General features: G+C 36.6%; 2 long non-coding RNA genes across 3 annotated transcripts; one reads left to right on the top strand and one right to left on the bottom strand.

The window, feature by feature from the left end:
• Nucleotides 1-10,961: 10,961 nt before the first annotated feature.
• LOC141659440 (uncharacterized) lies at nucleotides 10,962-15,603 on the top strand. 2 transcript variants are annotated; one of them, XR_012549770.1, is made up of 3 exons: nucleotides 10,962-11,252; nucleotides 12,974-13,404; nucleotides 14,921-15,603. It is a non-coding gene; the product is annotated as an uncharacterized LOC141659440 (long non-coding RNA). The 2 variants fall into 2 exon arrangements; XR_012549769.1 differs by having other exon boundaries at nucleotides 14,766-14,927.
• On the bottom strand, nucleotides 14,521-15,051 carry LOC141659441 (uncharacterized). The gene is made up of 2 exons (XR_012549771.1): nucleotides 14,912-15,051; nucleotides 14,521-14,781 (listed from the first exon to the last, which is right to left on the bottom strand). It is a non-coding gene; the product is annotated as an uncharacterized LOC141659441 (long non-coding RNA).
• Nucleotides 15,604-20,934: the final 5,331 nt, after the last annotated feature.

Raw genomic sequence — 20,934 nt, 5'->3', positions numbered from 1 at the left:
TTGTATTTTTGTATTCGTGTATTTTCGTTTTGTGTTGTATTTTTCGTATAAAACTGAATATCAATGTTAATTAAAATAAATAAATAAAAATAAAAAAATATAAAATTTTTAAGTAATTTTTTTATTAAATATATTAAAAATATATATTTAGATAACATTTATATACATACTGTAAAATTAAGTAATTATTTTAAAAATAAATATGCATATATCTATTAAAAATATATATATATATATATTCATTATAAATATTAATATTTAATTATAATACTTATTTATGTCGTATACTTCGTGTCGTGTCGTGTACTCAAAGAGAAAACACAAAACTGACACAAAATCTCGATCGCATATTTTCATATTTGTGTATTTTCGTGTCGTGTACTAAAAAGGCAAAAACGAACACTAAATTTTTGTGTTATTTAATATCGTGCAAGTCGTGTCGTGTCGTGTCCAAAATTATCGGGTCTCCTTACATTCGTCATTAACTCTTCGGCTTAATTTGATTCGATTTTTTGGATATCATGTTAAAGCTTTTTTTGTCAATTTAAGTCAAATAAGTACGGTCCAAAATTTAAAAAAGTGTGCACGAATTCGCCACACTAATTGATAGGGATAAATAAATTATGATTGTATTATTAAATACTGCATTAATTGTACAAGCTGTGGGCTGCTAGGCCCAATAAAAAGATATATGATACTCAGACCAGAAAGGTTAAGCCTGATGGACCAGATCAGGCCTGATGGAATAAAAAAGGCCCAAAAGCCCTGATTATTAATTAATTTCGTAATTAATTAATAAGGGACAAAACAGATGTTGAAAAGAGTCCCGATAAGGATATAAATCCTTGGAGATTAGCCTCAAGGGGACCTAAAAGGATAAGGAATCAGTTTCCTACTATCTAGGACTCCAAAGTCCATTCTAACTATGAGACTTGCCCACCAAGTCTCCTATACCAAGTCCAATTCAAGGACTCCCAACATCTATATAAGGGGCCTCACCCCACAAATCAGAACTACGTTTTTTGGCTTGATTCTCTAATTCACAGAGATACGTAGGCATCTCGTAAAGGCAGATCGAGTCACGAAACACGAGAGCAGCCATTAAAGGCCTTGAGCTCCCGAATCTTAGTATTAAATACAGCAAGTAATAACCTTGGTTTTTTATCCATAACATTTGGAACCTCGTATATAGGGGGGCGACCGACCTCGTGCTTCGCTTCGCCCAGCATATCCGCTTCCTCCAACCTCAGGGTGAAGGGGCATCCCATAAGGGGGCGTCCTGGAAAAGAGCCAATGGCCGATGGAAGGCAACGCCCCCAAAGCACCCCAGGGGCGAATCCCCAAGAAGTGCAGGAAAAGATCAGGGCTCATGAGGCTGAAATCCTAAGGCTGAGGCGTGATTTGGAGGCTCACCAAGCCACCACACCCCACATACCTCCTAGGGGGAGAAATCCTCCTCCTATCATAGACCTGGATGGTCCGGTAAGAAGAAGGGTTGCTGTCCCAAGAACTGATCCAAGCAATCTCCTTCCCCTTGGAGATCCTGATGATCCGACTCCACCCTTCACAGAAGAGATAATGAATGCCCATATCTCAAGGAAATTCAAGATGCCCACAATCAAAGCCTATGATGGCACGGGAGACCCCGCTAATCATGTTAGGACATTCTCTAATGCACTGCTGCTGCAACCCGTGAATGATGCTATAAAATGTCGGGCCTTCCCTCAAACCCTGTCAGGTATGGCTCAAAGATGGTACAGTCGCCTACCCCCAAATTCTATTGGATCATTCAGAGAATTAAGTCAGGCTTTTATTAAGCAATTCATCAATGGAAGAGTCCATGAGAAAAGTTCAGCATCTCTTATGAGTCTTGTGCAGGGAGCTAAGGAATCCTTAAGAGATTACCTGAATCGTTTTACAAAGGAGGCTTTAAAAGTCCCAGACCTTGATGATAAGGTAGCCATGATAGCACTGCAACAAGGAACTAGGGATGAGTTTTTCAAGATGTCTTTGGCCAAACGACCCCCTGAGAGCATGTTGCAGCTCCAAGAGAGGGCTGGGAAGTATATCAAGGTTGAAGAAAGTATGAGGAAGACCGTAGTAAGTAATGAGCCCACTGGAGGCAAGAAACGAAAAACTGATTTGGAGTATATCGCTAAGGACAAATATCCTAGAACCGAACAAAACCCTGATTCAACCCCCAAGAAGGGAGGACCTGGGCAAAAGTTCACTGAATACGCTAAGCTGAATGCTCCCAGAAGTCAGATTTTGATGGAGATTGAGAAAGACAGAGATATTCGCTGGCCTAAGCCCTTGAAGGCTGATCCCGCCAAGCTAGATAAGGGCAAGTATTGCAGGTTTCACAAAGATGTTGGCCATGACACCGATGAGTGTAGGCAGTTGAAAGATGAAATTGAGTTTTTGATTCGAAAAGGAAGATTGAACAAGTATACTGGAGATGGAGGAGACAGAAATAATAATGGAAGGAAGAACTTTGAAGATCGTAGGAGGGACCAAGATGATCAGGGGCGGAATCCCCAACCTAGAGGACCAGTTATAAACACCATTTATGGAGGGCCGAGACCTCGAGGGCCTGTGATAAACACGATCTTTGGAGGTCCAACTGCTGCTGGATTGTCCAAAAATTCCAGAAAGGCATATACTAGAGAGGTTATGCATATTGTTGGAGAAGCCCCGAAGAGGGCCAGGACAGAAGTAACATTGGCTTTTGATGATTCCGACCTAGAGGGTGTGAAGTTTCCCCATGACGACCCGCTGGTCATAACGCCGATAATAGGAAATAGCCCGGTTAAGAGGGTCCTTGTAGATAATGGTGCTTCTGTGGATATCTTGCTCCACGACACCTTTCTAAGGATGGGGTATAACGACTCCCAGTTGACACCAACCGACATGCCGATATATGGATTTGCTGGAGTAGAATGTCCTGTGGAAGGGATAATTAAATTGCCAACCACCATAGGTACGGAGCCAAGGCAAGCAACGCAGATGCTGGATTTTGTGGTGGTAAAGGCTAGTTCAACTTATAATGCTATCATGGGGAGAACAGGGATACATGCCTTCAAGGAAGTCCCCTCTTCCTACCATTCAGTCATGAAGTTTCCCACCCGAAACGGGATTGGAGAAGAGAGAGGAGATCAAAAAATGGCTAGAAGCTGTTATGTGGCCTCTTTGAGGGCAGATGGAGTCGGGGGGCAGGTTCTTCCTATTGAAGATATGGATGTTCGAGAAAATGATGAGAATAGAGGAAGGCCGGCAGAAGAATTAGTTTCGGTTCCTTTAGATCCCAAGAATCCTGAGAGGATGACTTTCATTGGAGCCACATTAGAGGAGCCCCTTAGAGGAAAGTTAGTGAAATTTTTGCAAGAAAATAGTGATGTGTTTGCATGGTCAGCAGCTGATATGCCAGGCATAGACCCGGAGTTAATTACTCACAAGCTAAACGTGGATCCAAGCCGGAAGACAGTGAAACAAAAGAAAAGAAATTTTGCCCCGGAAAGACAAGAGGCTATAAGGCAGGAAGTGGAAAAGCTCTTAGAGGCTGGTTTCATTGAGGAGATTCAATTTCCGGAGTGGTTAGCAAACCCTGTAATGGTGAAGAAGGCTAATGGAAAGTGGAGGATGTGTATAGACTTCACCGATCTGAATGATGCATGCCCCAAAGACTGTTTTCCGCTGCCTAGAATTGATACCTTGATTGATGCCACCGCTGGACATGAGATGTTGAGTTTCATGGATGGGTTTAGCGGATACAACCAGATCAAAATGCATAAGGATGACATTCCAAAGGTATCATTTATCACTGACTTTGGTGTTTATTGTTATCTTGTTATGGCGTTTGGTCTCAAGAATGCAGGAGCCACCTATCAAAGGTTGGTGAATAGAATTTTTAAGGATCTTATTGGTAAGACTATGGAAGTCTATGTTGATGATATGTTAGTCAAGAGTCTAGTAAAGATTGATCATATAGCCCATTTAAGGGAAGCTTTTGAGGTCCTGAGGTACCACAAGATGATGTTGAATCCGACGAAGTGTGCTTTCGGAGTAGGATCTGGAAAATTCTTGGGATTGATGGTTTCGAAGAGGGGAATTGAGGCAAACCCCGATAAAATAAAGGCAATCCTGGACATGGAACCCCCCAAAACTGTCAAGGATGTTCAGAAGCTCACAGGAAGGGTTGCTGCGTTAGGACGATTCATCTCCAAGTCAGGAGACAAGTGCTTGTCATTTTTCAAGTCACTAAAGAACATCAAAGACTTTGTATGGAGTGAGGAAAATCAGAAGGCATTTGAAGAATTAAAGAAGTATATGGGCCAGGCCCCGTTGTTGGCCAAGCCAGTTCTGAATGAAGTTTTATTCTTGTACTTGGCTGTTTCAGAGAGCGCCTTGAGCGCGGTGTTGGTTAAGGAGGAACTGAAAGTCCAGAAACCCGTATACTATGTCAGCAAAATTTTGCATGGTGCTGAGTTGAATTATTCAGCCATTGAGAAATTCGCCTTAGCCTTGGTAATGGCTTCAAGAAAGCTGCGTCCTTATTTTCAAGCTCACCAAATTGAAGTGCTAACAAATCAGCCACTGAGAAATATCATTCACAGTCCCAAGGCAAGTGGGAGACTGATTAAGTGGGCAATAGAGTTGGGAGAGTTCGATCTCAAGTATAAGCCACGTATGGCCATAAAAGCCCAGGCACTAGCTGACTTCGTGGTGGAATGTACCATACCCAACCAAGAAGTCGGGGGGCAGGAAGATACCATACCTCAAGACAAGGGAGTCGACAATGGGGACAGGGAGAAGAATGATAAGGAGAAAGAATATTGGGTTCTCTATTTTGATGGAGCATCAAAAACAAATTCCAGTGGAGCAGGGTTGGTTTTGCAAAGCCCTGATGGGTTCTTAATTGAGTATGCTATGAAGCTAGATTTTCCAACCACAAACAATGAGGCAGAGTATGAAGCCCTAATAGCTGGCCTTGGTCTAGCTGGGACACTTAGAGTCAAAAACTTAAAGGTCCGTGGAGACTCGAAGCTGATCATATCCCAGGTAAAGGGAGAATTCGAGGCAAGGGATGATACGATGGCTAAGTATGTCCGCCTAGTAAGGGCTGTGATGACCCAATTTAATGAGTGCCATGTTGAACACATTCCAAGGGAAGAAAATGTTAAGGCAGATGCACTATCAAAGTTCGCTTCGTCTGAGATTGAAGAAAGTTCAGGAAGTGTGTACTTCCGTGTTTTGAAGACACGAAGCATAGATGTTAAGCTGGTGGCTCCCATAGGCTTGGGGACGTCATGGATTGATCCCATCAAGGCTCACATTCAGACCGGTTGGTTGCCAAGTGATGCAACTGAAGCACGGAATTTAACTGTTCGGGCACTAAGGTACTCTTTGATAGATGGGATTCTTTACAAAAGATCTTTCGTGGTTCCCTACTTGAGGTGTCTCAGGCCCGATGAGGCACGCTTGGCTCTTGAAGAAGTGCATGAAGGTATTTGTGGACAACACTTGGGGGGCAGGGCCTTGGCTCATAAGATAACTCGTTTAGGCTTCTATTGGCCAGAAATGATGGCTGATGCCAAAGAATATGTGAAGAAGTGTGATCGCTGTCAGAAGCACGCACCAGTTGTTAGACTACCCCCCGAGATGCTGACCTCTATCAACTCCCCAATCCCCTTTGCTATGTGGGGGATGGATATTCTAGGGCCTTTCCCTATGGCCACAGCACAAAGGAAGTTTCTGATGGTAGCCATTGATTATTTCACTAAGTGGATTGAAGCCAAGCCCTTGGCCAAAATCACAACTAAACAGGTTGCACAATTCCTGTGGGAAAACATTATGTGCCGATATGGAATTCCCCGTATCCTCGTCACTGACAATGGAACACAATTCAACAACGAGGAATTCAAGAAGTATTGTGAAGAAAACGAAATTGAGTTACGGTTCACCTCTGTGGCTCACCCACAAGCTAATGGGCAAGCAGAAGTAGCAAATCGAATAATCCTGGATGGATTAAAGAAAAGGATCGAGAAGTCAAGAAATAATTGGGTGGATGAGATACTTCCCATATTATGGGCCTATAGGACTACCTGTAGAGTTACGACAGGAGCAACTCCCTTCATGTTGGCGTATGGGGCAGAAGCAGTAGTTCCCGTGGAGATATCGCATTCCTCTCCAAGGATTCAGACTTTCAATGCTGTAGAAAATGAGGAAGGGCAGAGGTTAGCCCTGGATCTAATTGATGAAGTGCGAGATGAGGCACATGCAAAGATAGTAGAATATCAGAAAAAGGCTTCATTCTATTACAACCTAAGGGTTAAAGAGAGATTTTTTAAACAAGGAGATCTAGTCTTGAGAAAAATAGAGGCTTCTGGTGTTGGACAGAAAGGAAAGCTTGCCCCGAATTGGGAAGGGCCGTACAGAGTCAAGAACGTTCAGGGTAGAGGAACCTATAAGCTGGAAACTATGGAAGGTTTTGAAGTCCCGAGGACCTGGCACGCACAAAACCTGAAGGTTTACTATGTGTAAGATAGGAGAAGTACGATTCTCACTTGTCATTGGTTTAAAAGCACCTTGAAGCTTTGCTTGCATAGGATTTTATATTCCAGTAGAATTTACATTGTCTAGTTATTGTTGATTAGGGTCGAACCCATGCTATGTAAGGTTTTGGAAAACCAGACTTCATATTAAAGAGTTTGAAATTATTTCTATCTAAGGATGTTTAAGGTTCAAATGCATATTAAGATTGTAAAGATAAAACAGAAAAAGGCAAGAAAAGCAACATATAGAATACAAGCCCCGAAGGGTATTAAGTTCTGAATGCGATTAAGTCAATACATAGAAAGCCACAATGGGCCAAACAAGAAAAACAAAATACTCAAAGATCCTTGAAGAAGTCATCATCGATGTTTCCTTCATTGGCAGCAGAAGAAGGAACTGGAACATGATCAGCACCTCGAGGAGAAACAGCTTCGGCCTCAGCAGAAGAAGCAAGAATAGGAGAATGAGGGATATCATCAAGAAGAGGCTCTTTCCCAGGAATATCAGGGACTGGATAGGCAGTAAGAGTCACCTCCAGAATCTTCTTCCCAATCTCCTCTACTATCTGCTCCCAACAGCTAGAAAAGGTCTCCGGGAAGTTAGCATCGTACTCAGCATTTAGGACATCCTGAAAGTCCCGAGATGCCTTATACTCAGCTATCACCTCAGCTCGGGCCCTTTGAGCATCCAGCTCCAGCTTACGAACTTTCTCCTTCTCGTCCGCCAGCTCCTTCTCTACCTCACGAAAACGAGTGAAGTTGGCCTCGGAAGCCTTGAGGTACCTATCCCTGTCCCTCTCAGCAATAGTTAGGCTGGTCCTCACATCCTTCAAATTGTGAAGGGCAGCCTGGAGATAGGTATTCATCTGCACGAACATATCAAAGTACAGTAAGTAATAATAAACAAAAAAAACAGTTAAAAAAGGAAGAGGCTTACAGAAGCCACGGCCTGAGCACCCAGACGTTCAATCTGTAGGTCATCAGAAGACTCGACGATCTCAGCCCTGTCACGAGGCGTGATCACACTCTGAGACCAAACGGCGGCAGCCTCGGAACTCCCTACCACCGTGTCCCTCCTCTGAAGGCCCCAAGTGACGGTGAAGGGAGAGTTATCTTCATCAAGGCTAGGAGGCCTCTGGGATAAAAAAGTAGGGACGGCCTCCTGAACCGTGACTGAAGGGTCGTCACCAATCCTAACCCGCTTGTCGCGGTGGCTCTCAACAGCAGAGCCCTTGGCGGCACGGGCCTCCCGCTTCTTGAAGATCGTGTCCAAAGCGGCCCTAGCTGCAGGCAAATACGAGCACGTAAGAAAAAGGACAAATAGAGAATGGAGGAAATGGAACAAAAAGGGGAAAGAAATACCCTCGGGACCAAGGTCACTTAGACCTACACCTTGCAAATTACCCTCTGAAAGGATGAGAGCGCAATGGTGCAAGTTATCAGCAGTAATGGCCTTGATGGCCGCATCCTCATCTATCCCCAATTTTAGGTCTCTTAAAGACCCGTCTATACTTTTTGAGAAGTTGGGCCTGAAAAAATGGTCCCAACCCTCCTCGGAATCCAGAAATATATAAAACCACTCACTCTTCCATGTTGGATACGAGTCGGGATTGGTGCCAGAAATAAAGCAGGAACGAGCCAAGGATCTATGAACTATTTTGACCCATCCTTGGTCCTCAGAAGCATTTACAAATTTAAATAAATAACGAAAGACACAAACATTTGGCTCAAAACCGTGTTTACGAGATTGGGCCATATAACAGTGAATAAAACGCCAAGAGTTGGGTGTGAGTTGGGTCGGACAGACTCGGGCCTCAGCCAAAAGGCGAAAAACAAAAGGATGAGGAGGTAGGCGAAAACCAGCATAAAAGGTTTCCTTATAGACCCGAATGGCCCCAGGTTTTGGGTAGCAGGCCCTATCATTTGGGCCTGGAGCCTCGGCCCTATAAGGGTGAGAAATGCCAAAAAGGCGGGCTATGGTACCTACTTGATCTGGACCAAATCTAGAAGGATAATTATATGCATCTAAGTGTAACATGTTAGGAAAGGCTTGCCCAAATTCGGTTAAAAGATCCCTAAGAGAAATAACTGAGGAATGTACAAGAGATTTTTTACCTCGGCTGGCCCTAGAGGGACGGGCAACAGCTTGGGGGACATGGGAGTGAGATGAATCGGAATCCGCCATGGATGAAGACAAAAACCCAGGAAGCTCTTGAAAGTAAGTAAAGAAGATGAAGATTCAAACGGAATCTTCAAAATAAGCCCAGAAAGCGGCGGAGTAGAAAGCCGGAAATCGCTTGGAGGTGGCGATTCTTGAGAGACTAATTGCAGAGTTGAAATTTAGAAATTTTTGTGAAAGTGAAGTGTGAGAAATGAACTCACACTCCACCTCTTATATAGAGGAGCTCAAAGATGCACAAACGGGCCTGGGCCTAAGAAAAAGGCGGGAAGCCCATAAGATTTGAATTTTGAAAAGATTTAAAATCAAAGTTCAATGAATGAATCAAGGCTCGAACAGCCTCAACAACGCTCAGGATGCATCGTCCCTAGCCGTTGTTAGAAGTGTGGCTCCTAGGCGTGGTACAACAACGCCCAGGAAGCATCTGTATTCAACAACGCCCAGGACGCAAGTTTCCTAGACGTTGTTAGAAAACTGTCTCCTAGGCGTGGGTGCACAACGTCTAGGATCTATGAAAGCATCTGTCTTCAACAACGCCCAGGACGCAAGTTTCCTAGACGTTGTTAGAAAACTGTCTCCTAGGCGTGGGTGCACAACGTCTAGGATCTATGAAAGCATCTGTCTTAAACAACGCCCAGGACGCAAGTTTCCTAGACGTTGTTAGGAAACCGTCTCCTAGGCGTGGATCAACAACGCCCAGGAAGCATCAGCCTCCAACAACGCCCAGGACGCAAGTTTTCCTAGACGTTGTTAGGAAACCGTCTCCTAGGCGTGGATCAACAACGTCCAGGAAGCATCAGCCTCCAACAACGCCCAGGACGCAAGTTTTCCTAGACGTTGTTAGGAAACCGTCTCCTAGGCGTGGATCAACAACGCCCAGGAAGCATCAGCCTCCAACAACGCCCAGGACGCAAGTTTTCCTAGACGTTGTTAGGAAACTGTCTCCTAGGCGTGGATCAACAACGCCTAGGATGTATTGAGCAACAAAAATTCTGTTTTTCTGATCGTTTAATTAGAAAAATAAGAAAATTCCTTAAATATTTTCTGAAAAATGTTAATATTTTCAGAGATAAGGAATAAATCCAGAAAATTAGGGAAAATCCCAGAAAATTAGGGAAAATCCCAGAAAATTAGGGAAAAATCCAGAAAATAAGGGAAGAATCCCGGAAATTAGGGAAAAAATCCAGAAATTCCTTAAATATTTTCAGAAAATAGGGAAAAATCCCAGAAAATTAGGGAAAATCCCAGAAAATTAGGGAAAATCCCAGAAAATTAGGGAAAAATCCAGAAAATAAGGGAAGAATCCCGGAAATTAGGGAAAAAATCCAGAAATTCCTTAAATATTTTCAGAAAATAGGGAAAAATCCCAGAAAATTAGGAAAAATCCCAGAAAATTAGGGAAAATCCCAGAAAATTAGGGAAAAATCCCAGAAATTAGGGAAAATCCCAGAAAATTAGGGAAAAATCCAGAAAATAAGGGAAGAATCCCGGAAATAAGGGAAAAATTCCTGAAAATTAAGATAATTCCTGAATAAAAGGGAAAATTCATTGTAAATGTGTAGGTCGCTCCACACTTTACGGAAAAATGAAACCCTGTAAGGGAACGAATAGACTTAACTTCTGCGAAACCTAATCGATGTTTCCCAAAAGTTGGGGGGCAAATGATAGGGATAAATAAATTATGATTGTATTATTAAATACTGCATTAATTGTACAAGCTGTGGGCTGCTAGGCCCAATAAAAAGATATATGATACTCAGACCAGAAAGGTTAAGCCTGATGGACCAGATCAGGCCTGATGGAATAAAAAAGGCCCAAAAGCCCTGATTATTAATTAATTTCGTAATTAATTAATAAGGGACAAAACAGATGTTGAAAAGAGTCCCGATAAGGATATAAATCCTTGGAGATTAGCCTCAAGGGGACCTAAAAGGATAAGGAATCAGTTTCCTACTATCTAGGACTCCAAAGTCCATTCTAACTATGAGACTTGCCCACCAAGTCTCCTATACCAAGTCCAATTCAAGGACTCCCAACATCTATATAAGGGGCCTCACCCCACAAATCAGAACTACGTTTTTTGGCTTGATTCTCTAATTCACAGAGATACGTAGGCATCTCGTAAAGGCAGATCGAGTCACGAAACACGAGAGCAGCCATTAAAGGCCTTGAGCTCCCGAATCTTAGTATTAAATACAGCAAGTAATAACCTTGGTTTTTTATCCATAACACTAATTTTCCGTACAATGGGGTCACCTTCAATCAAAGCACATGCCAAAGTGAAATGCAACCAAATCTAGGTGGACTACACTTAAATTATGTTAAATTATGCTATAAATTCAATAAAGCTAATACAATCTTATCTGCGTGTTATGTGGGATGTCGCCGGAGAGATCGGCGGTGGTTGCTCAATGTTGAAGAAGGCGGCGGTACAATTTTGGCGGATGTTCAGTTAGAGAAATACGGGATTGATCTAGAACAATGATGGCGCTGAGAGTAAGTTTATCATTTCAGATCTAGAGGTATGATTCCATTTATCTACCGATCAATCAAATTTTTTATTAAACCAATACCAGTTATGTATATATCTATCGATCAGGCAGATGGTCTTATTTCATGTTTTCTATTTTCATGTTTTCAAATTTAGTCCGAGTTATTTTGTTATATTGTTCATATTTGTCTATTGTCCAATTTTGGGATATCTAAATGTGTCTGTATCCGACATGAATCTGTTCGATTGTTATATTGTTAGGCCATGTTTGTTTAATGATATTAAGTAGGGGATAGAATTACAGTCCTTTAAATTTTCCAATCTCATGTTTATTTTGTAAAAAATTAGTGAAGGGTTATCCAAAAATTATAATCCTTTAAATTATCCTATCACATGTTTATTTTGTTGGAGTAGAGGATAAAATTATAATCACATCTAATGCGTGGTGGGAGGAGGTATTGTTTTATCCCCTCCTACAAATTATTTTTTAAAAGATTATAATCCCCCGTTGTTATCCCATATGAAACAAACATAGGATTGGAAAATTTAAAGGAGTATATTACAATCCCAAGTACTATCCACAAAACAAAAATAGGATAAAGTTCTAAAGGATTATATTCCAATCCTACACTTAATCCTTTCAAACAAACTTAGGATAAGATTATTTAATCCATATGACTAATTTTGATGGGATTAATTATCCCCGAATTATTATCCCAGGATTATAATCTCATGGCCTTAAAGTTTGATTTTAACCTTAGGTTTTTATTGGTATGACCTTCTAGTAATAGGTACAATCATTGTTTTCTTATTTCCCTTGGTTTTACAATATATGAGATTTGTATATAATTGCATTTAGTTGTTGGATTTGACCTAATTTAGAGGTATATGTGTTTTTGTTTTATTTCATATAATATAATTTAGGTATTAAAGTTGCTGGTGAGTTGCATCGTAGGATTTGTGATCCACGAGTTTTGTGGTTTTTACTTTTTGTTCTATAATTTGTCTAGTGAATCTCACTAAATGTACATTTATGTTAATTAACCTTTCTAAGTCAATCTGGTTAGAGCAATTTTTAGAAGTTTGTAACTGATTTGATTGTCGTTTATTACAATTAATTTTCATGAATAATATTTGGTAATTTATGTTTCTAATTTGAATGCTTTAAATATTGTGTAATTTTTATTAAAGAAATTGTACATGCTAATTTTACTTCTTAATTGGCATGTCTTTAAAAATTTTATGATTTAAATGATTTCTTTAGAAATTAGTTTTCTAATAAAGGTTTGTAATTTATGTGCATTAATATGTTAACTTTTCTTTTTTTTTTTGTTAACTTAGGTTTTCAAGGACTTTAATTGTCTTTTTCCTTATTATCATAATTGCTCATCTTGTTTGTATATTGTTAAATTTATAAATTTTAAACGATTTTACTTTATGCAACTGAATCTTTTAATTTTTTAATTCAATTTTTAAATTATGTAATACATTTTTATAATTTATATTCTCATTTAGTTGTGTACCTTTCTGAAACATAAATGATGGTTTTGTTACCTCTAAGAGATTTTTGTGCCATTAATGATTTGATATTGTACCTTTTATGGGTGACCTTTTAGAGGCAGTCGTGTGCCAGTTTGTTGGCTTTTAGTATCTAACTAAAGATTTTCTTTGGTTAGATTATACGTTTGATCAGATATATCTTTTCTTTTTTTCAAAAATATTCTCCTTATTTAATTTTATTCTCATTTACAGAATATTTGAAAAGCCATAAATGAGTGTCGTATTATAAGGCCGTAAAGTAATTATCTATAATGGGACTTGGAGTACAAGACAATTTTGCCACAATTTTGATGATATGGTGCAATAAAGAGTTTCAGATTGTAAAGTACAACCATAAAAACAAGGACTTCGGAGTACAATGCAATTTAACTACAAATTTTGATGATACGAGCGATTTTACCTCTATCGGAAGACCCTAGTTTTATTAGCTGTGTATCGAATGTACTTTGGTGAAGGTACTCATTTTCCTCCTTGAATTTTTTTTCATTGGCTTTTACTCTTGGAGGTTTTAACGAGGCCTTTCTGTGGGTTATTTCTTCAGATATTAAGATTTTATTATCTAAGTTTCTGGGGACATCTATGCATGATCTTCGGTTAGATGATAAGCAACTTTTGAATGAAAGGTATACTTTATCTTTGTTTATTGTATTCTGAATACAATTCATCAATGAATTCATTAATTATTGGAAAAAAAATACGGTCCAAAATTTATGTTTGGCTCACCACTGAAGTTTGAGTTGTTAACTGTGTTTCCAAACTTATCAAATTTTTAACGAATTTTCGGAAGTATCAAATTTAAAATTAAATTTTAACAAAAGTACTAATCAAAAATTATTTTTTCAAATTCAATAAAAAGTATTCATTCATAAAAGAAAAGGTGTTCATTCAAAAAAGCTTTTAAAATTCGTAGCAAGGCAATATATTTTGTCCGTTTAGGTAATTTTAAAATAGATAACTTATGATTTAAAATGAATAAGTGTTAAATAAGTGATAAGTTGATAAATACTTATAAATTCTATAAGTGTTTGGATAAACTTACTTATAAGTTAGATTTTTTTAACTTAAATGGATTAAAATAAATAATTATTAAATACAATTATCTTAATTCATGAATTTTAAATTTAAAAATATTTTAAAATTTTATTTTAAACTCAAAATTTTAAAAGAAAGTGAAAAAATACAAATAAGTTGGAAAAAAGTACGTCACTCCTAACATTCAACTTATCAGCTTATAAGTTGTAAATTTAACTTATAAGTTGGATCGACAAACACTCGTCGATAAATTGTTGCGGACTTATAAGTCAATAAGTTGGCTTATTAGAATCCCTAAACAGGCCCATTATATTTTTTTACTCTAACTTTGAGTGAAGGGGTGATGGTGTAGCTCATATGGTAAATAAGGATTATGCCTTGTCGAACCAACAAGGTTCGATTCTCCCCTACCGCGTTATCAACTAAATTATAAGCAAAGTATGCAACTAGCTAGATGAATTTAATTATATTTCTTAAAGATGCAACATTTCAATGAATACTTGGGCCACCAACAATCCAAGACTCAGTTGCTTCAGAATAATTAGCATAATATATACCAAATACATCTAAGACTCAGTGGCTGAGCAGTCTAATTAGCATAATATACCATCGTGGACTGCTTTAATTGAGGGTTTCTGGATGACATGGAGATTACCGTGAGATTTCCCAGTCATTGGACCAACCTGGTTGCTTGACATGCACAACAGTATTGCAATTTAGAGTATAACATTAATCTTACAAAAATGAGTAATGATATACTCATTTTTGTGTACAATAAACTTTCATGGAAAATTATGGAATTGGTACAAATAAAAGATCACTACAACAATACGTGGAATCGTAGTTGAACTTATTCGTGTGAAATTTTCTTTCAACTTTTTATTAGAACAAGCTCTTTGATACACATTGGTGTTTCTCTTCTGCGATATTCACCAGCTGCTTGTTTTTTCAGTGCGCCTCAGTTTACACTGCACATACATTTAAAAGGAGCCAAAGAAAGGCACGTTAATTAATCAATAGTATACAGATGAATCGTGCTTAGCATAATTAGAATTGTGCAAGAGAGGTAAATGCAAGAGTAGGAATTGAAAAACTTACGTATTGCAGTCGAAATTAGGATCATCCACATATGGTAAAGGGAGTCCGCATTTCTTCTGGAGAGCATCAAGATTTTGTGTATTAACTGGTACTTGATTAACTCTAGCACGAGTACAAGAAGAAAGCTTTCTCCTGTCAGCTGTAGTTTTGGCTGTTTGAACAAAGTTTCTGTATGCGATGCAGCACTCAGCAGATGGCTCTTGAAGTTGAGGAGCTGTTACAAACGGAAGACACTTCTCTGCTGATTTCTTTCTCTCGGGTCCATCACAACTAAAGCTTTTCGCCTCCCCTGCCACTATCGTTACAATTACAAACACCATCACCAAAAAGTAACTGATCCTCGGCATTGCTGCAGCCTCTGACCTCTGTTGAATTGTGCTTAATTTATCCAAATGTATGACCAGATTTATTAAAGGAGTAGATATTATATATGCTAGATCACATCATGTATTTAAAGGCAAGTATTTAACAATTAGAACAACAAATTTGGATTTGGCTCTACAATCCATGGATGAGATTATTTCTCGATTTTCAGTCAGGATTGTTTAAAGTAAAATAACCCCAATACGTAAATACATATATGAAATAATTTCATGCATGTCCTGCTACTATGATGTATAAAATGTTGGGTAGTCAGTTACAAATTAGGACATGTGTAATAACATAGAGATGTGATACATGCTATTTTAGGTTGATAGTGCTGACATAGTTTTATGCAAGATTTTAAAGCAAAAATAAATCAACCGCTTTGTGGTTCAGAAATCTGAACCAGTTACCATGTCGGCATGTATGAATGAACAGCAAAAATAAAACAATTCAACAAGTTTGGACTTTGGAAGAGACAGCATCTGACGAGGTTAGTACGAAGGTAAAATAAATAAGGTTGATTCTGGTTTGGACTTTGGAGTGATTGCTGATTCAGCTGGCACTTGAATAAAAACCTAACGCACTTCTCTTTTAGTTCTGAAGCAAAAATAAATCAAAATGGAACTACTACGTTTTTTTCTTTCCTGGCATATTGCCGAATGGTCTACATGATGGAAACACCATCTATGGCAATGTTTTAACCTCGTGGCCCGATCATAATCCTTGCACAATTAAGCCGATCCTTGACACCTTGACCAATCAGTGCCGTGGGGGCATTTCATTTTCACTGTACACACTTATAATTCCAATACCAATGACACTCCCAAGGCTTCAATCATACTGTAACATTTTAATTATTCTTACTTGCTATAGGATATGAAGCATAATATTATTTCCCATTTTGCAAAATCTATTATATGCTATCTCTTAGTGTTGGCGATTTAGTTTTTGACTATCAAATTCGAGTTTTTTTTGCTCGGCCCAAAATTTTAATCCTTCAAAATATTTTTATTAGATTAGAAAGAAATATAATTAAACTTAAATCTCATCAATAAAATATTAAATCACAGTTAATATACAATATAAATTTCAAAATGTGGTCAACAAAATCTGAATCCGGGTTAAGTTGTACAAAATTTTATATTTTAAAAGTTTTTTTGGTCGAGTTCCATCTTTACAAAGATGACTAGTTTAAGCCTCAAGGGACTCTGGGTGGAACAGACGTACTTTATTACTAAGGTATTTTGTGTACAACCTATTACATAGGTTGGTTGTTAGAGCATCATCTCCAACAGTGTGCGCTAAAAAGTCATATTTTTACATATTTTTTATCCCGTTGATCATGTAGTGTTAGTTTTCTGTCTAATTTAAACATCTGTCTATCTAATTTAAATCTAAACTCATTGATACATACATATATTTATATTATTCAAAACTTATGTTTTAAAATTCTTATTTTATATTTAATTTATGTAACTTTAATACTTATTTTCAAAATTCTAATATTATATTATAATAAACTATGCTTCACTTATAATTTCTATATATTTGTAAGTAATATTTCTATATATTAATTTTATTATACTTATAATTCTAATAATTTTTAAATTTTATAAAATTTACTTTAAAATATTTACATAAATATAAAAAAATAAAAATATCGTCATTAAATATTTTTTATTTAAATAATTGTTTTATTTTCAATTGTATTGAATATAATTAGCTTAAATTTAGTTTAATTGTATATTTAAAATTAAAAATAAAATAATATTCTGTATATATCTAATTAATATAACTAACATTACTGGAGCATAAATCCTTACAGGTTCAACAAAATTTCAGTTAATTATATTTTAGCTAACAAGTTTACCTAAGGTCAACTCCAAAATTGGCCCAAAGGTCCAAATTTGGACCGATTTCGATCCAAATTCACCCAACAGTGGCCTAAATCTTGGTACAAATTTCGACTGATGAATAGTGTCGGCCTAGGCCGACACTATTCATCGGTCCAAATTTGGACCGAGGTTAAAATAATAGTTTTTAATGTATTTCTTTTAGTTTATTACATAAAGTTTCGATTTCGGGTATTTATAGATGCAATTAACCGATATTATGATATAATTATTATTTATTTAAATAATAATTTAAATTAAAAAATATTTAAACGTAATTAAATAAATATCATTGCATTTCTTGAATTCAAATTACGAATACATTCAAACATTAAAATAAAGATTACAACACATAAAACTTAATTTGAAACACAACATAAATGAAAATGCGATGAGAACTAAATTATTAATTTAGTCTGACAAATTAAATCAACTTCCTTCAAGATAGTCAAAATATTCCCCGTAACTATATAGGTTGTTTTGAAATCGTTGACCTTCATCTTCAGATCCTCGACTTTGAGATGAAGAACGTTGCTCTTCTGATCTTTTCAGCATGATTCTAGTCTGTCCACCACGAACAAATTCATGTAAGTTTGGATCAGTTATAGAGTTCAAATATTTTAATAAAATCTTATTTTCTTCCTTATATTCAGCAAATGATAATTTTTCGTTGTGAATCTTGATTCATTTTTTCATTAGTTCCACGAGCTGATTATTCTGTTAAATAATTTTAGCAATTTCTTCTTCGTGTTTACGTTTTCCTTTTGTCTTTTTCACTCCAATTGGGCGACCAGTTGATATTGTCCCAATTTCTTCAATCAGTTAAATTAATATCAAATGCAGACAAGTTCAGACTGATATCTTCCTCGGTTAAAGTTGGACGGTGGACAGTTGGTGTTGAATCAGGGTTGACGAATTTCTCGCAATTTTTAAGCATGTCAAAAAAACGTTGAACGTGCATTTGGAGTACTCAAATCTCGTTTTACAATTGTTGCAGGACCAACACGATTTTGGAGTAAAATGTAATAAAAGAAGATATAATGACTGCGTGCATTATTTTACATAATATGATAGTTGAAAATGAACGTGATTTAAGTGCACCAATTCAAGAGCAGTTTGAACTGCCAAATCCACCAAATCCAGAAGTTGAAAGAGATCAAATTGATAATGATGAACGTTTTCAACAATTCTTTGGCCGTTACAGAAAAATTAGAAATAAGGAGGCTCATATTGCGCTTCGAGATGCACTAATTGAGCATTTGTAGGAAGAATATACTAATTCTAAGAATTAGTATTAGTTAACGATGTTTTAAGATTTAATTAATATTTATACTTTTCTTATTTGAATGTAATGTTTTATTAACGGTTTTATTATAAAAATTATAACTAAATGTGTTTATTATTTTTCATATATATTTGAAATTTAATTAGACTTCTATTATTCATTTATTAATAATTTTAAAATAAAATAAGTAATTAATAATAATAATAAAATATAAAGATAATATCTTACATCATACAAAAATAATATATTTATTATTATAAGACCTTAAAATAATTAAATAAATATTTTGAGATTTAAACCGAAATTTAAATTAAACTGTTAGAGTTGGAGAGAAGTTCGGTCGAAATTTATACCAAATTCTTGAAGTTGCTATCCTTGGACATGCTGTTAATGCCATAAATTTACCTAAATTATCGGATCTTATATTCCAGACTAACATTAGTATTGTATGACTAACATTAATATTGTAAAGTAGAGTCAGTTTTCTCAAATATCTCAATAATATATATAGGAAAATGAATACTTGTTGCTCTACTCTTTCGTTTCATCGTTTCTTCGTAGAAAAAACACATGTACACAATTTATATTATATTATTATAAGCGAAATATGGTTTCGTTTGATTTATTGGTTAACAACTTTCTAAAAAGTATGTTAGCACCTTCCAAAATAAAGTTTAAACAAATATAAATTTAATTAAAAAAATATAGCAAGTATCTAATATAACTAAAAGAATTTATGAATTCTTATGCAACTTAATATTTAATTGCATTCAACTTCTTTCTTATCTATTTTGTAGAGAACCAAACACTTCCAAAATTAATTTTAGTAATTCAAATTAAAATATTACAAAATAATTAAGAAACCGAGAAAAGGTAAAAAACAATATTTAAAAATAATACCAAATCATTCGGATACATCACTTCTATTCAAGAATCCAATTTTTTACAGGTTTCGCGCCCGCGACTGATAGGCTATAGTAGGAGAACTTTTTAAAATTTTAACTATCTATTTTTAATCCTTCAATAATATAATACATACATACTAAATAATACATACATATTTTAATTTCATTAATCTCAATAATATATAACTATTATATTTTAAAATTTATTTTAATATAATAATAAAATAATAAAATTACAAATATTATAATCAGCCCATACATCATACAAGTTATATGCTAGTAATATTATATATAACAAACTCATGTAATAACCATTTCTCTGACTACCATGCCGCTTGTATTAACATTTTCTGATAGTCTTTTAATATGCTCAGTAATTATCTAAAATCAAAATATGTAATTAAGATGAATTTGACTGCTTTAACATGCAACAATTGAACAAATGTGTCGGCCACCAACAATCATAAACCTAATCTGTAATTTGAAAAGAAATAATCAAATTTGCTAACAAAAAATTGCTTGTACATGTGATCATTTTTGTGGATGTATAAAAGCATCGTAGCAATAATTATATTTTAAAATATACTCCCTTTGTTTTTTATACATCGTTTGACTTTTTTTACACAATTCTAAATTCTTTGATCGCATATATAAAATAATAATTTATAAAATTTTCTTTTTATAAATTAAAATTTTAGTTATATATTTTTATTTACAAAAAAAATATTTTAAAAATTATTATTCTAACTATATGGTCAAAGTACCTAGAAATGTATACATAAAAGACAAACTATCATATTAAAAAAACAAAACATAGCAAGTATAAAGTAATATGATTATGTGACTAATACCAAAGCCAAACTACAATGTTATTTGTGTAAGTAAAACAACTTAGAGCAACTTAGGGCCAACCATTTTGCTTAATGATGCACCAAAACCTCATTAATATTAGTCATCAATTATGTTAAAGCTGGGAATATGGGAAAAAAAAAGAATAGGCAGTCACACTTAATAACTCCCGGTGGCAGGGCTGCTCGTTCGACGTCGTGCCTGGATCTTTCGCCGCTGGGGAGGTATAACTGTCATGGGGCTCCTATAAAATAACACCGGAAGGGGGTTTGGATCCCGCGACGCCTCCGGTGTGGGAGTAAGAACTCGCTTTTGTGGAAGATGAAGATAGATAGGAATGCAGGGTGGCTGTGTGGGTATATGAGTGTGAGAGAGTGATTAACCCCAAAATCTTACCTTCTTGAGCTATTTATAGGCCAAGGATAGGATTTTGGGGTTGGTACCTTTGAATCATAGTCGTTGGTGCTAGGAGCGGAGGACACCTGGACGGGGTGGATGTTTTACACGTGCCAGGATGAGAGTGGTTGAGGAATATTCTAAGGATCTCCTGGCACGTGCCCTGATTGTGCTCATTATTGATGAATGACAGTTGTCCCTCTCATGTGTTTCGGCATGTGCCTCACGTGCTGGGACTTCCCAAGGTCGGGCTTGCGGGACTAGACTAGTCTGGACTAGTAGTGTACGAGACCGGATGAAATTGGGAGTCCGTACCTGGTCCTTCTAGGA

The sequence above is a fragment of the Apium graveolens genome, chromosome 5, assembly GCF_009905375.1.
Source record: "Apium graveolens cultivar Ventura chromosome 5, ASM990537v1, whole genome shotgun sequence".
Classification (NCBI taxonomy): Eukaryota; Viridiplantae; Streptophyta; class Magnoliopsida; order Apiales; family Apiaceae; genus Apium; species Apium graveolens.
Note: the sequence above shows the minus strand (reverse complement) of the source record. Positions and strands in the feature narration are given on the sequence as shown.